This window comes from Suncus etruscus, chromosome 8 (assembly GCF_024139225.1).
Source record: "Suncus etruscus isolate mSunEtr1 chromosome 8, mSunEtr1.pri.cur, whole genome shotgun sequence".
Taxonomy (NCBI): domain Eukaryota; kingdom Metazoa; phylum Chordata; class Mammalia; order Eulipotyphla; family Soricidae; genus Suncus; species Suncus etruscus.
Genome location: NC_064855.1, coordinates 20,809,921 through 20,825,800, shown reverse-complemented (window position 1 = coordinate 20,825,800; position 15,880 = coordinate 20,809,921). Strand labels below are relative to the sequence as shown.

The window sequence follows — 15,880 nt, the reverse complement described above, 5'->3', positions numbered from 1 at the left end:
CTGTGTAGGAAGTGCCCCCTGACGTTAAGTAGTTTTCTACACACACACACACACACACACACACACACACACACACACACGCAGTAGAAGGCAAACCTCTTTCCCAGAGGAGCCAAGGGGACCCCAAGTTTGTGGATCTGCTTTGTAGGAAGTTTCTCTCTCTCTCTCTCTCTCTCTCTCTCTCTCTCTCTCTCTCTCTCTCTCTCTCTCTCTCTCTCTCTCTCTCTCTCTCTCTCTCTCTGTCTCTCTCTCTGTCTCTCTCTCTGCCTGTCTCTCTCTCTCTGTCTCTGTCTCTCTCTCTCTGTCTCTCAGTCTCTCTGTCTCTGTCTCTCTCTGTCTCTCTCTGTCTCCTGTCTCTGTCTCTCTGTCTGTCTCTGGCTGTCTCTCTGTCTCTCTCTCTCTCTGTCTCTGTCTCTCTCTCTCTCTCTCTCATACACACACGCAGTTGAGGGCAAACCTCTTCCCCCAGAGGACCCAAAAGGGACCAGTTTGTGGGCCCAGCCAGAGGCGTCAGCACTTTCTGCTTTCCCATGTGACAGTGGGTCTCATTGTCGGTGTGGCCAGGAATCCATGGGTGGCCGATTTCTCTCCCCTGTTCGGTGTAGAGCCACAGTCCCCAGATTCGCTCCCAGTCTTCCATCGTGTGGGGGAGATCCTGGCGCTTTGGGGTTGCCTTAACCCAGCAAGAAGACTTGGACAATCGTTGTGTCTTTCCTTCTCTTCTCCCTGACTCCGGTTCCCCTGCTCCCTGTTTTTTTGCCTTTCTGAAACATAAAGCTTTGCCTAGTTGTTTGTCCTTAAACAATAAACTCACTTCTCTTCAGTATGATCAGTTGAACACTGGTCCAATCCTGGCCTTCTCGAGAACTCAGAGTTGACCCTGCTGAATTCTGCAGCATCCCAGACTCTTGCCATAATTCCTCTTTTTGTTTTGTTTTGGCCACATCTGGCGGCGCTGAGGGGTTACTCCTGGCTCTGCACTCAGGAATCACTCCCGGTTGGGCTTGGACCATAATGGAATGCCAGGGATGGAACCTTGGTCAGCCTGGTGCAAGGCTACATGCTGTTTTATGTCTCTGGCTTCACTTTAATTCCTCTTTCAAATGCCTATATTTTTGTTTGTTTATTTTTGGGTCACATCTGGCAGCACTCAGAGGTTACTCCTGGCTCTATGCTCAGAAATCGCTCCTGGCAGGCTCAGGGGACCATATAGGATGCCGGGACTCAAACCACTGTCCTTCTGCATGAAAGGCAAACACCTTACCTCCATGCTAGCTCTCCAGTCCCCAAATTCCTATTTCTTTTTCTTTTTTTTTTCTTTTTTTCTTTTTTTTTTTGGTTTTTGGGCCACACCCGGTGATGCTCAGGGGTTACTCCTGGCTGTCTGCTCAGAAATAGCTCCTGGCAGGCACGGGGGACCAAATGGGACACCTGGATTCGAACCAACCACCTTAGGTCCTGGATCGGCTGCTTGCAAGGCAAACACTGCTGTGCTATCTCTCTGGGCCCAAATTCCTATTTCTAATGTCGAAGCTCTGCAGGCTGACCAACCTCAGTACTGTCCCTGTGCCCTAGCTTTGCCTGCTCCCGAGTCACAGGAAAACCAAAGGAATTTTACCAGGCTTAGATCACCAACTGAGTCAAAATTTTCCTTTGGCAGAGCCCTGTTGGCACCCCTCAACCGGTGGAGCAACACTCACATCTTTACACCCTTCCTTTGGGTACACATATGAGGGGACTGAACAAAGAGCTACAGTCTGACTATCCACATGCAGAGAGTCCGGAAGCCACCTTTGCCAGTGTTCTCAGGGTTCCCGCCCCTCTGTCCTCATTCTGTTCTTGGGTCTCAGGCTTCAGACCTCTGACTCATCTACCAATTGGAGCAGAAGCTTTTAGGGTTCTCTCCTAACCTCACATTGTCTTAGTTTAGCCCCTAGGTCTCTTGACCCCCAGTTCAATTTGTACAAGGCCAACATCACTCCTGTCCTGTCCTTGCCATCTATTTATTTCTGCTTTTACACCTTTCAGCTGAAAAACTAGTAAACCAAGAGATGTGATTATCTCTTTTTTGGGAGGGGCATTCCCAGTAATTCTTATAGTTTACTCATCGTAGTGCTCAGAGGACCATATGGGATGTTGACATCAAACCCAGGTTGACTGCGTACAAGGCTAGTGCCTTACCTACTATACTATCTCTCTAGTCCCATGGCTATCTTTTTCATAGTTTAGGGCTTCCTTTATATCCCCAGCCACCCAGTTTTTGTAAAATGTTAGGGAGAATGCAAAAGAGAATTTTCTCTTTGAGATGGTAATGGGAGTCTTTGTAAAAATTACAGTCACAACTAGATCATTCATTCATCTCTTGAAGCATGCAGTGATGCCTCTGGCATTTGATTTTTCTGTCTATCTGGTAAATGTCTTTCCACTCCTTCCATGTACAATCCATTCCTTTCTATTTATAGATTTGAACTCTGGTAGTCCACAGTATGCATGGGTTCTCTTGAGATTTGGACTTCCTCTAAATAATTGTGCTAATAATATAGTCTCATTGGTCCCTTAGGGTTTAGCCAATTCTTTGACAGATAATTTTTGGGGGGTTTGTTTTTGGACCATACCTAGCAGCACTCAGGGCTTACTACTGGCTCTGCACTCTGGTTACTCCTGTCAGGGCTCGAGACTACATGGTTGCCTTTGATGAACTCAGGACTAACACATGCAAGGCAAGCAGCCTCTCTGTACAATCATTTTAGCCTCAGGACATAAAAAAATCATATAATTATTTCCATGTCTGTTATCATGTCTAGTGCTACCATGACATCATTTGCTGGGCTTATTTCAGAGTGGATAGGGCATGCTTGACCTTTTCCTGCTTCCAGAAATTCTTAATACATCCAACCACTTTCCACAATCTCTTGCTTGACTCATGTTAACAAGGAAGTAAATGGGGACTTACAAGCTAGTGTCAAGAATCCCCTTCAGGGGCCCAGAGAGATAGCACAGCGGCGTTTGCCTTGTAAGCAGCTGATCCAGGACCAAAGGTGGTTGGTTCGAATCCCGGCGTCCCATATGGTCCCCCGTGCCTGCCAGGAGCTATTTCTGAGCAGATAGCCAGGAGTAACACCTGAGTACCACTGGATGTGGCCCAAAAACAAAAACAAAAAACAAACAAACAAAAAAAAGGTCTGTGTGTTGGTGTGTGGCTTCACTCTTTAGGGCAGAGAAAACTGCCACAGAAAAAGCAGCGATGGACCTAACTGGTTAGTACTTAAAAGTTTCTGCAGAGCAGAGAAGCCCTGGCTTCCTGCTAGGAAGCTTTCCCCCACTTACGGTTTTCTCTGTTCTCCATCCATATGTCTCCGTGCCTAACTGCACACAACACAGTTTATTCTACCACATTCCATGCAAGGAACCCCAGCTTCAACAGCCCTGACAAGTGAATGACTCACAGGATGGATCCACGCCAGTGCATGCAGCGCAGTCCTGCCTTCTGGTACAGTTGATCTGCGTTGTGGATTATTTACAAATTTTAGCCACCTTTTCTTTCTGTGGCCCACCCTGGCTCTCTTTCCCTGCCTCACCATAGTCACCCGCCTCCATTGCGTTTTGGACCTGACCAGACTTTCACAAGCAGCTCGTACACCACTCCTTCCCCTTCTGCAGCTGCCTCAAAACTATGTTTTTCTCTACCACTTGGTATAAATGTTGTCATATGAATGTTGCCTTTGGTTAATATGCCAACAGGAATTTCTGCCTTTTTATTTTCTGGGGGCATTCCTTGAATGTTCAACATTCCTTGAAAGAGATTCAAGTGTGTTTTTTAAGGTTTTAATAGACCTGACTCTACTATGGTTTAGTTGATTCATTCCTAGTCTGTCTTTTACTGGGTGGCACAGTAGATAAAATAATGGAAAAAAATTAATTTGGGGGGGCCGGAGTGATAGCACAGCGGATAGGACGTTTGCCTTGGCTGATTGATCCCCAGCATCCCATGTGGTCCCCCAAAGCCTTCTGAAGTAATTTCTCAGAGCAGAGCCAGGAGTAACACCTGAGTGTTGCCGGAAGTGGCCCCAGAACAAACAAGGCTGCGGAGCTTAGGGCTTACTCCTAGCTCTGTGCTTAAGGATCACTACTGGTAGTGCTCAGGGGAGAACCATATGTAATGCTGGAGATTGAATCTTGGATGGTGTCTGGCAAGGCAAGCAACCTAGCCCCTATACTATCTCTCAGGCACTGCTTTCTAGGCATTTTATAATGAAAGATTTATAGGTATTTAAAAATCAGAATAAAAGTTTAAGGTGATTCATATCACGAGTGAGGTAGTATATAAGATAGTATGTAAGATAGTTTCTACTTGATAAAGTGAAAAAGCACAGAATATTTACCAACTTACCTGCTCAACGAGGCCACACATTTTTCTTTCTTGACGATCGAGCAAACATGCAGGCAAGCATGTTTCATTCAATAGACATTCACTGAATTACTGTGTTTCCCAGGCACTGTGCCAGCCTGAAAATAGAAGTCAAATCGCATAGTTTGTACCCAGCAGAGCCCACAGGCTAAGGAAGAAAAAAAAATATCAAGGCTCAGAAAATTTAACCTGGGGATATTATGGTGCTTTGCTTGTCAGATGGAGCAAACCTTTGTCTCCAGTGGGGTGAATGGCCAGAGGGCCAGAAAGTGGGAGGGAGAGTGAGGAAACCCTTGGGACATGTTTCTGTTCCAGACAGGTATGGCCTGGGAGATTTCCTTTAGTTACCTCCCTTCAAGGAGTAAGCTAGAAGCTGAATCCTCTTATTGAGAGTCAGAATTTTGACAGTCTCTGGGAAAGGCAGGAAAAGTCTTTGTAGGGTACTATACCTTGAGGGACTAGAATGAGTGAGGATGGGTGATAGGTGCATCTGCAGCAGCTTCTCTCCTCAGTGTCCTTCTGTCCTTCCACTGAGCCATGCTGAGACTTCCAGGCATTTCCACAATACAATCTTCTGTAGAAATTAAAGGCCTGTGCACCATCTTCCCCAAACCTTTTTTTTTCTTGCCCTGCCTCTCCCCCTCGTTGGCTTTGTTCCTGCAGGAGTCAGTGCCAGCTAAACAGATGCTCCCCGGCAGCCGACTCACAGGCAGCTTTATGTCCTCGTGGTGAGTGACTGGCCAGGTGTGTGGATGTTGACAGGGCACTGTTTGCCAGGCGCCTCTGCCCCGGAGTATGTGGGGAGCAGGGAAAGGCATAGTGGGTCATGATTTTCTTTCCTTTCTTTTTTATTGTGTGTTTTTTTTGTTTGTTTGTTTGTTTTGTTTTTTGGTCACAACCGGCTGTGCTCAGGGTTTACTACTGGCTCCATGCTCAGAAATCACTCCTGCAGGCTTGGGGGATCATATGGGATGCCGGGATTCAAACCACCAAACCACCGACCTTCTGCATGCAAGGCAAACGGCTTATCTCCATGCTATCTCTTCGGCCCCGGGCCATGATTTTCTTTGTCTAGTCTGTGAGGACCAAACACTCAAATGTGTGCTTTGCCAAATATACTGAATTTCCTTTGTTGATCACCTAAATGAGGCTACATTTGAGTGGTCAGCATGGTGAATGGTAGAGAACCAATCCCAAATGGCACTGTGATAGGTGCCGGGCCTGTTTTGAGTCTAAAGAATATTTTCCTTCCAAATAAGAATACCTCATTAATTCATTCATTCATTTGCATTGGTCACTCAGTTGATGAATTTACTGTGAAGAGAAACAGAATGTTTCTGCAGATCACAACTAATGGGTCCGTGGACTCACCTGACCGTTATCGGGGACCATATGTGGTGCTGAAGATTGAAGTGGGGTAACTGTCTGTGAGGCAAGTGCATAAGACCTGTACTATTTCTCCTGCCCACAGATATTTAAAAATAAATTAAGGGGGAGATAATTTCAGGGGTGGAGCATATGCCTAGCACATGTCAGACCCTAATCCCTAGCACCATATGGCCCCCGAATGATCAGATCTAGCCTGCTGGCATCAAAGGCAATGGCATCTGAACACTAAGGAGAACCACTCCTATTTAAAAAAATAAGAGTAATTAGTAAAATAAAGTGATGGAAATGTACAGAGTCTTGCACTCCTTACTTTCTGGTCTCCCCCCCCCCTTTTTTTTTGAGGGGGGCCACACCAGGTAATGCTCAGGACTTATTTCTAGTTCTGCACTCAGTAATTACTCCTGGCAATGCTTAGTACATCATACCTGGGTCTGCTGTAGGCAAGGCAAACACCTTCCACTTCTGCCCCAAGTCTAATTTTTTTTTTTTTGAACACTGGGCTGACTATAACAAAGAGCCCTGCCCCTACAGGGAAGAAATTTAATGATATTTTCACTTATGAGAATCCTTTTTCTACAAGTAGGCACCTATTTCATTGACTAGATTGTGCTTCCATGCTCAGCAAAGACCCGAAAGATTTAACAGGAAGTAAAAACACAGTATGGGTCTTTTCCTCCTAATAAATATAGTCCCATCAATTCCCGAGCCTCCTTCCTTGCAGTTTTCCTGTCACTTCCCCTCATCAGCTCCTCCCCTGTGGCTGGAATGCCTTGGAGTTCTAAGCCAGGCTTGGTTTTAAAGTCAAGCCCATTTCCTTCCTAAGCTCTCTCCAGCACACCCCAAGTGTGTGTTATCCTTCTGTGTTTGCCTTGCTGAATGACCAGGAGGATCCTTGGAGTTAGCTCCTTGTCCACTTGCACATGGGCACAGAGAATCCCCCTGAAGGCCCTTTTGAAGCCCTGTTCATGCTTTTGCAACTCTGACCAAAAAAGTGCCCTGCAGGAAAGTTCTTTGCCCTTGAGAATTAGAGAGCTGAGGCTGCTTATTTGACCAGGTTGTTTGCATGAAAGGGCAGGAGCCAAAGGAAAATAGAGCTCCATTTGGCTCCAAGGTCAAGATTGGCTGCATATGGGAAGATTTAGACAGGATTGTCTAAAACGCAAAATTGCCACACACACACACATTGTCCAGTGATCTGGAGTGCCTGGGTGGAAGCTGGTGGAGAGTGTGGGATGGGTAAGGCCTCCTCACACCATCACAGGGCTTACTATTTTGGAGACATCCAGCCTCTCAAGTCAGATTCTGCTCAGGTAGTTCTGATGGTGGCTGCTTCTACTGTTCTTTCCCCTGAGATCTGTCTTTCTAGACTTCTGGCTTGTACAGACATCCTTTTGGCTTTACAACAATAAGTTAGAGATGTGAATTTTGATCTCCCATGAGCACTTACTGTCTCCCACATCATATGTTTTATTTTCTTGCTTTTTAACATTAATTTGATTGAGAGCCAGAGACATAGAACAGCAAGGAAGGCTCTTGCCTTGCAAATTGCCTACCTGGTTCAAATCTCTGTAACCCCACATGGTCCCCTGAGTACAGAGCCAAGAGTAAGTCCCAAACACTCTCAGTTGTGTCCCCCCCCCAAAGAAAAAAACAAAAAACAAAACCCTAAAATTTGACTTAGTTGCAAGTGCCCAGAATCCAATATGAAGTAGCAGGGATGGAAGGTAGGATATACAATCTGAAGGGAACTGAGGAAAGGCGATAGAAAGCCAAAACTGTGAAAAAGATGGAGCAGAGTGTGAGCAACAGAAAGAATTGCACATAACTGACAGAATTGACCCCTCTGCTCTGTGCTTCTTGTCTCTGGCTCTTTCCTTGGGTGGTTTTACCCACTTTGACTACAGATGGCTTTTCTCTGGGGTGGACAGCCTAGACTTTGACAACATCTGTTTTAGATCACAAACTCCGTCAGAAAGGAAGAAAGATTAAGACTGATTCCATTCCTAAACTTAGGATCAAATAACAACTCGGCCAATCCATAAGCTTCGGTGCAGTGGGGGATGGAATACCCATGGGGACCTGGAGCCCAGCACTGTCATAGAGCGGGAGCATGTTTGTGCAGAAGGGAGGATCTTAGTGAGCTGGGCAGCTGCCCCAAGAGCCATTAGCAACACCACTTGCACAGGTATGGGGAACTCAACTGTGGTCCCACTGTGTGACTCTGCCTTGTGGGAAACAGGCCAAGCAAGAATTAGTGGCATGTGATATGATGCAGGGCTTATTGCTTCTAGTCTCCATGAATATTTGTTTCTGTGGGTGTTTCTCTCCCCGATGTACTTGGAGTTAGGGCCACTGTCAGTGATACGGACACTGTGCAGGCCTGATAGTGCTGTACTTGGCTGACAATGTGGAGCTGTGATGTGTGGTGGTGTTGAGGGGCAGAGGGGCAGGTGGTACTAGGGATCCAACTTAAGACCTTGCACATGCAAAACATGTACTTTACCTTTTCATCTGTCTTACCACCCCTCTTTGTGTGTGTGTGCATTTTATTTATTTATTTATTTATTTATTTTTGTTGTTGTTGTTGTTTTGTAAGCCACACTTGGTTCTCAGAATTTACTTTTATCTATGAACTCAGAAATTATTCCGGGCCCGGAGAGATAGCACAGTGGCGTTTGCCTTGCAAGCAGCCGATCCAGGACCAAAGGTGGTTGGTTCGAATCCCGGTGTCCCATATGGTCCCCCGTTCCTGCCAGGAGCTATTTCTGAGCGGATAGCCAGGAGTAACCCCTGAGCACCGCTGGGTGTGACCCAAAAACAAAAAACAAAACAAAACAAAACAAAACAAAAAAAGAAATTATTCCTGACAGTGCTTAGGGGACTCTATGGTATGTCTCGTATCAAATCTAGTCTGGCTGCGTGCAGGGCAAGCACCAAACACATTCTGGTGTGTGTGTTTTTAGATATTGCCCAAATTGTAACAATAACTTCAAATGGCTGGAGGGGTGGAGTTGGAAGAGGAGAAAAAGAGCCGTGAACTAAGTGACCATGATGGTAGGTGCTGGCCCTAACCAGGGAAGCTCTGCTTTTCTGTATTGTATAGATCTGGATTTCACATGTTGTTATTTGAAGCAAATAATGAACCACTACCACCAACCCCTGACAAAAATATAGAAGAAAATGAAAACTATTTCAAGCCCAGAGAGTAACAGTCTCTTGTAAAAAGCATATGGTATTTTCATCTGCTGTAAAAGCAGCCTTAGTACAATTTCATAGCAAACCACAGGGTCTGGAAAAATAGCTCAGTGGTGTTTAGAGTTTCTACTTCACTGTCTTGCTATGTATGGTTATGAGTTCAAGTCCCCAGCATCCCACATGTGCTAGGCATGACTCTAGCAGCCTTGATATATGTGATTGCTGGACACACACACACACACACACACACACACACACACTATATGTGAGGGAAGATATGGGCAAGGTAGCTGGTTTTCTTAAGTGTCTGCTTTATTGTTCAAACAATTTCTTTCCAGCTAGCTCTAGGCATGTATAGCAAGAACAGAGTCTTGCTTGCACCTTGGGTGAGAAGTGTGTAGGTGCCTGTAGGTCAAATGAGGAGATAAAATGAGACTTGGTTTAGTAATTGGCTCCCCAGATTAGACTTAATGGTAGGGCTGGACACTTCATGTCTGTGGGTAATTGTTACTCCTGTTTGGGCCCAGAAGATAACTCATAGAGCTATCTACTCTAGCTAGCTGGTAGAGCTCATGCTCCTTATGAGTGAAGCCCTGAGTTTGATCTTGAGCAAGTTGATACTTCTAGGAGTATCTCCCCAACTCTTCTAAGGGTGGCTTTTATTAAAAGGTTTCTACGTTGGGGCCAGAGAGATAGCATGGAGGTAGGGTGTTTGCCTTGCATGCAGAAGGACAGTGGTTCAAATCCCGGCATCCCATCTGGACCCCGAGCCTGCCAGGAGCGATTTCTGAGTGTAGAGCCAGGAGTAACCCCTGAGCGCTGCCTGGTGTGACCCAAAAACAAAACAACAAAAAAATGTTGCTATGCTTAATTGGAAATGTCTTATCACAGAGTGAGTTGCTTTTTATTTAATATGGCAACATGCGCACAGAGATGAGTCAAGAGGAAGGCCATATTTTTTTATTTGTTTCTTTTTATTTGGGAGCCACACCCGGCAGTGCTCAGGGTTTACTCCTGGCTCTGTGCTCAGAAATCGCTCCTGGCAGGCTTGAGGGACCATATGGGATGCTGGGAATAAAACCCAGGTCTGTCCAGGGTCGGCCGTGTGCAAGGCAAATGCCCTACCACTGTGCTATCTCTCCAGCCCTGAGGCTCGAGCCTTGCACTCTGCTGAAGGTACCACTTGATCCCTTAGCATTGCCAGGCCCTAGAGCAAAGTTTTTCAACCACTGTGCTGCAGCACACTAGTGTGTCGTGAGATATTGTCTGTCGTGTCGTGGGAAAAATTTCAATTTCATCCTTAACATGCAGCTTCGGCTCACAAATAGACCAAATAGGCCCAGGTTTTGCAGTGAGTAAGTGAACAGAAATATGAACAATTATAAAATACTTCATTATTTCATAGTAAAGTAATTATAAAATAATTATTTGTGTTTACTTGATTCCTATTCAAGAGAATTACAATATAGGCACAGAGTTAAATTTTTTAACATTTTCTTTCTTTCTTTTTTGTTTTTTTTTTTGGTTTTTGCATAGCAATTAGCAGCACTCAGGGGTTACTCCTGGCTCTTCACTCAGAAATCACTCCTGGCAGGCTCAGGGGGACCATATTGGATGCCGGGATTTAAACCAACATCCTTCTGCATGCAAGGCAAACATCCTACCTCCATGCTATCTCCCTGCCCCCCCTTTTTTTTTGTGTGTATTTTTCGCCCTATTTTTCTTAACATTTTCTAATGTGTTTTTTTTTTTTTTTCATAAAAAGTGTGCCTTTGCGCAAAAAGGGTTGAAAAACACTGCCCTAGAAGTCCCCAACTACTGGTACTGCCCAAGGTTTCCCTGGCCCCACAGGACCGAAGCAACACTGCATCATCTGCTCTTGTATTAATTTTCATTCTGATTGGTTAAGAGCAGGTACCCTGGGGCCTTATGAGCACTGCTTGGGAATAAAAATTAAAAAATCATCCTTCTTCCTTTATTATTACTGTGGTGCCTGTGGCTGTTTCCTAATGCCTGGTGCCTGTTTCCTCTCCCTTCCCTTCCTTTCCCTTTGTGCTATGGTTATGTTGCAGTGGCCTGGGGTTGCACTGCTGGGCTGACGTCCTTCTTGCATACAAGCTACTGTGGTGCTCACCCACTCTGCTGAGGTGCTTACCCAGGTTTGTTATTCTGTAAGAGGAAGTGCTTAACCTCGTACTCCTGGGGGATTCTCACTCTTTTTGTATTTACACACTCATGGCTGTGGCATGTCTGGAAATTGCTGGCACTGCCAGGGTTCGCAAATAGTGCTGTGACTCTGGGAATAGAACTCACAACCATATGCTTGAAGATGGGCGTGCTGAGCCACTGAACTATTCCTCCAGGCCCCCATTAAACTTAGTTTCTTTCAGTCACATTGACTTTCCCCTGAGACTTCTCTCCCCTTGGTTAACCAGCTCTCCTTTAGTTTCTCCCCTGCAGGGATTCCTCCACCCAGTATTTCAGGACTCTCTCACCACCATCCTCACATCCCTTGTTCTGGTGATGAGACCTCTCTGTCCACTTCCTGCCCCAGATTCACTCATTTTGGTTTCCTTTGCTCTAGGCTGGGCCTGCCGAGTATGTCTAGAGGCGTCACCTACCCTCACTGACTGACCCCTTTCAGTCCTCGCAGTGTCCCAGCTACTGCCTGAAGTTGGTTCCACTCACTCTTCTTTCCTCCTTTCCACCCTGCCTGAAGTTTCCTTGATTCTCCCTTAAGCTCTCAAAGATAAACTGGCCACTGTGTAATGAGAAGGGGACATTTGGGTTTGATCTCCTTCCTCTTTCCTCTTCCCCACAGTCCACTTTTTCCCCCCACAGGTATCTGTTCCTGTCCCAGAGGAGAGGAAGGGGCCCACTTCCCGTTCCCTGCATTGTTTGCATCCTCCTCATGTACCTCTTTCCTCTTCCCTAATCCCTCCTCTCAACTCACGGATCCTGTCCTCACTAGCCCTCATTCCTGTGCTGTACCACTTGAAACCACATTCCTTAATCCATTTTGTGATTTTGTGTGGTGACAGTTCAAACCCAGGACCTCACACATGCATAGTCTCTTGGTGATTCTTGGCCAGACAAGTTTCCAGTTCAATATGAGAGTCTAAGGTTAGTTGCTGCCCACGCCTAAGAAATGGGGATTACATGGGCAACCATGTGGTACTCAGGGAGCCTCCAGGACTACTGCTACTGGTCAGTTCTGGAGCCTACAGGGAATGCTTGGGAGATATGTGGTGCCAGGGATCAAGTCAGTAAGGCATATTCTAACTTATGTGGTGGCATGCAAGGCAAACATCTTATGCCACTGTACTTTATCTCCAGCCCCTTACAAAGATGTCTGCACACACATCTAGCAGCATTATTTTCAGTAGCCAAGAGGCTGAAGTAGCCCAGATGACATAGTAACCAAAACATATAATAAACTTACAAATGAATATTATCCAATCTTAAAGGAACTGCTGCCGTATGCTCTCACGTGAGAGATGACTGAGTGCATCATGCTAAGTGAAATTAGCTAGCCTCAGAAAGTTAATATGGAGGAGGAGATGGTGCACAGGGTTCGAATGCTTACTCTATATGTGGAGCCCTGGTTTGATCTCTAGCATCACATGAACTGATGCATGTGAGCATCGAGCATTGCTGGAGGTAACCTTCCAGCACTGAGCTGGAGTAGTTCCCACACACCATTGCTGTGGCCACAAAAAAATACAAATATTATATGATTATTTTTACTTATATATTCATAAATACCATATGTTTACATGTATATATGAATATCTGAGTTATCAAAATATTCAAATTTATAGAAATTGCATGGTTTGCGGGCTAAGTAGAGTTGAAAATATCGACTTGTTTAATGGACAAGTGTCACTGCTGTGTGGACCAGGGGATGATGACATTCAGTCATAGGGTCATAGTGGTTGCTGTGTGATGGCCTCTGGGTTCTATGGTAGCACATGTGGCTGCCAGAAGTCTCACTATTTCACGTACACTCCAGTCGCACTGCTTGCAGTAGTCACTTTGGTGCTCACACTCACACTCACACTCTAGGGCCAGTGCTTCTGGCTACCATGTTTGCACATCTGTTTTAATTGTGGCACTTGATGGAGGCATCGTGTTTCATTGTGGGGCTCACACATGCCCAACTGCCTCAGAGAGCCCACACTCTGATGGCTCTGTGCTCCCAGACTAAGTGCTGCTGGCTCTGAGCTCTATACATATGGGAATAGGATGCAGGACCTCACTCTAAAGTCTGGGCCCCTGATTTCCTGTTTCACCACTATACCGAGTTATGTACAATGTGAACATTTTGGGAAGCTGGAGCATGAGGGCGTAGGATAATTCTTTCTACATTTCTTATATCTCTGCTTATCTCTGAATCTGAAACTACTTCCAACGTAAAAGTGAATAAAGCACAAAATAATAAGTAACGTTTTTGAGTAACTCACAAGCAAGTCAGCAGTATGCAGTATGTTCTGGGCTTTGGAAGGAATTTGCACCCAAAAAGCACAGGAACAACTGAATAGGAAAGGGAGTCTTTACTGACAATGAAACAGCGTCATTTAGGAAGAATTTCCACTGAGGGCTGGAGAACCGCTTCAAAGAGAGGGAATAGGGAATCTCCCAAAACCTCATCCCCAGAGCAGAAATACAAGAATTGAATTAGGGAAGGATAATGAAGACAAGAATAAAGACTATGTAGAAAACAATCAATTGTGTGGCAGGCAGGCCCTGTTTCAAGGAATATTTGTTAGCTTGTTAAAACATGAATAAGCGGTAGTATAACAGGTAGGGCATTTACCTTGCACACAGCCCAACCTGGATTTGATTGATTCCCTGGCATCCCATATGGTTCACTGAGCACTGCCAGGAGTAATTTCTCAGTCCAAGATCAGGAGCAATTTCTGAGCACTTCAGGTATGCCTCCCTCCAAAAACAAGCAAAAAACAAAATTAAAAAAAAAATCACAAATAAAACACCACAGTATTTGGGCCTCAGAGATGTAGTGCTGTGACTGAGTGCCTGCCTTGGTCATGACTTCAAATCTCTTGTGTCAGGGTCAGGGGTATAGCTCCGTGGCAGAACACTTGTCTTGTATGTAAGAGGCCCCAGGTGTAATCCCATTGCAGGCACCGGGGGAAAATAAGCAAAAGAACTGAGTGAAAACTGGGACAGGGAAAATGACTCAAAGGAATAACATTGCATGCAGATGGCCTGACTCTATTAGGCCAGAGTGCAAACCCCACCTCCTAGCACTGCTATTTGTGACCCCAAAATTAAAACAACAAAGAACAAATCCTGGGTACCCCCACATGTGCTTAGCACAGGCCTGGCAACTCAGCTCTCTTCAATCTGGGCATCACCCATGGTTCCCAGCTGCGCTGTAGTCAGGGCCATGTGAGCACCACAGAGGTGGGTATGGGCCCTGGCAAGCACCACAGCTAAAGGAAGTGCAAACTAGAGCTGAAACCATAGTACAGATGGCCAGGTGCTTGCCTGGTTCAATCCCTGGCACTACATAGGGTTACTCAAGCCCTGCCAAGAATAATCCCTGAGCTCAGAAACAGCAGTAAATCCTGAGCACTCTGGATATGACCCCCAAAACAAAAACTAAACAAACCCCATAAAAATAACATTTATTTCATTGTGGAAAAAAATACCTATTAAATTCCTCCTGGTTGCCTTCTGTTCTTGGTGCTTCCTCATGGTTTGTCAACAGCTGATTAATTATTGCCTGCTCCCCTCTACCAGACTTTACTGAGTCCCACAAATCAACATAAGGGAAAAACATGCAAAATTTAATTTAAGAGCAGGAAGCAGCCAGTGAGCAATTTCCAGCATCATTTGAAAAGGAAGTACTTAGAACTCAGGAGTAAACTACTTTAACCAAGTTACAATTTAATACCATTAGTGCTTCAATTGAATTTTAGGTCCAAGGCCCTGGACTCCTGCAGAGGCCAGACACAGCTGCCCCCTTGCCTTTGACATTGTTCATGGGTTGTTTTGATCATCAGTGTCTGTTTTCAGACCAAATACTTAGAATAAACATACAAGCAGGATACATGCTGTCTAGGGAACAGTGTGCAGACTGTCAGGAGTTATATAACTGGGCCTGGCAGGCTTTTGAAGTATCCAAGGCCCTAACTTGATCTGCAAATCCGTAACAGTTACTTACCCCCACATCACCCACTGTTGCCTCGCTCACCCACTTCTTGGCTCAGGGACACTTTTAAGGTGGTCTTTCTTTTTATGCTTTGTTCGGGGTTTTAGTAACTAGATCCTCTTTGACACTATAAAGAAGGGATTAAAGCCAACCCTGTAGAAATCCCAGGATTATGGGTTCAGGAGAACAAATCTTGGGTTGACTGTGATGATTCCGCTGAAGTCTTGTTCTGAAGGCAACAGCCATGGGAAAAGCAGTTTCTGAGCCTCGGTTATTCCTAGCTCCTCCAGCATCAGTTCTGACGAGTCTCCTATGGGGAAATATGGGATTTGAGTTAGTTGTTTTCAAGAAACAGAAGCGGGGAGTGGGCAGTCTGAGGAAGCAATGACTACACCCCAATACTGACAGTAGCTCTGAGACTCCGATTTTTTTTTTTCCTACTTCTTTCATTTTTGAGTTTTGGGCCATAGCCAACTGTGTTCAGGGATCGCTCCTGGAAGTGCACAGGGCACCTAGGGTGCCGTGGATTGAATCTGAACCAGTTGCATGCAAGATAGAATGTCTCTCTTGCCATTGGGTCCTACTTTCGTTTGTTTGTTTTTGGGCCACACCTGTCAGTTCTCAAGGGTTACTCCTGGCTCTGCACTCAGGGGTCATTTCTGATTGTGTTTGGAGGACCATATAGGATTCTAGGGGCTGAACCCAGATTG

At 45.5% G+C, this 15,880-nt stretch overlaps 1 protein-coding gene across 1 annotated transcript in view; it reads left to right on the top strand.

Moving 5' to 3' along the window:
* DIXDC1 (DIX domain containing 1) overlaps positions 1-15,880 on the top strand; it is a 63,566-nt gene that overhangs the window by 400 nt on the left and 47,286 nt on the right.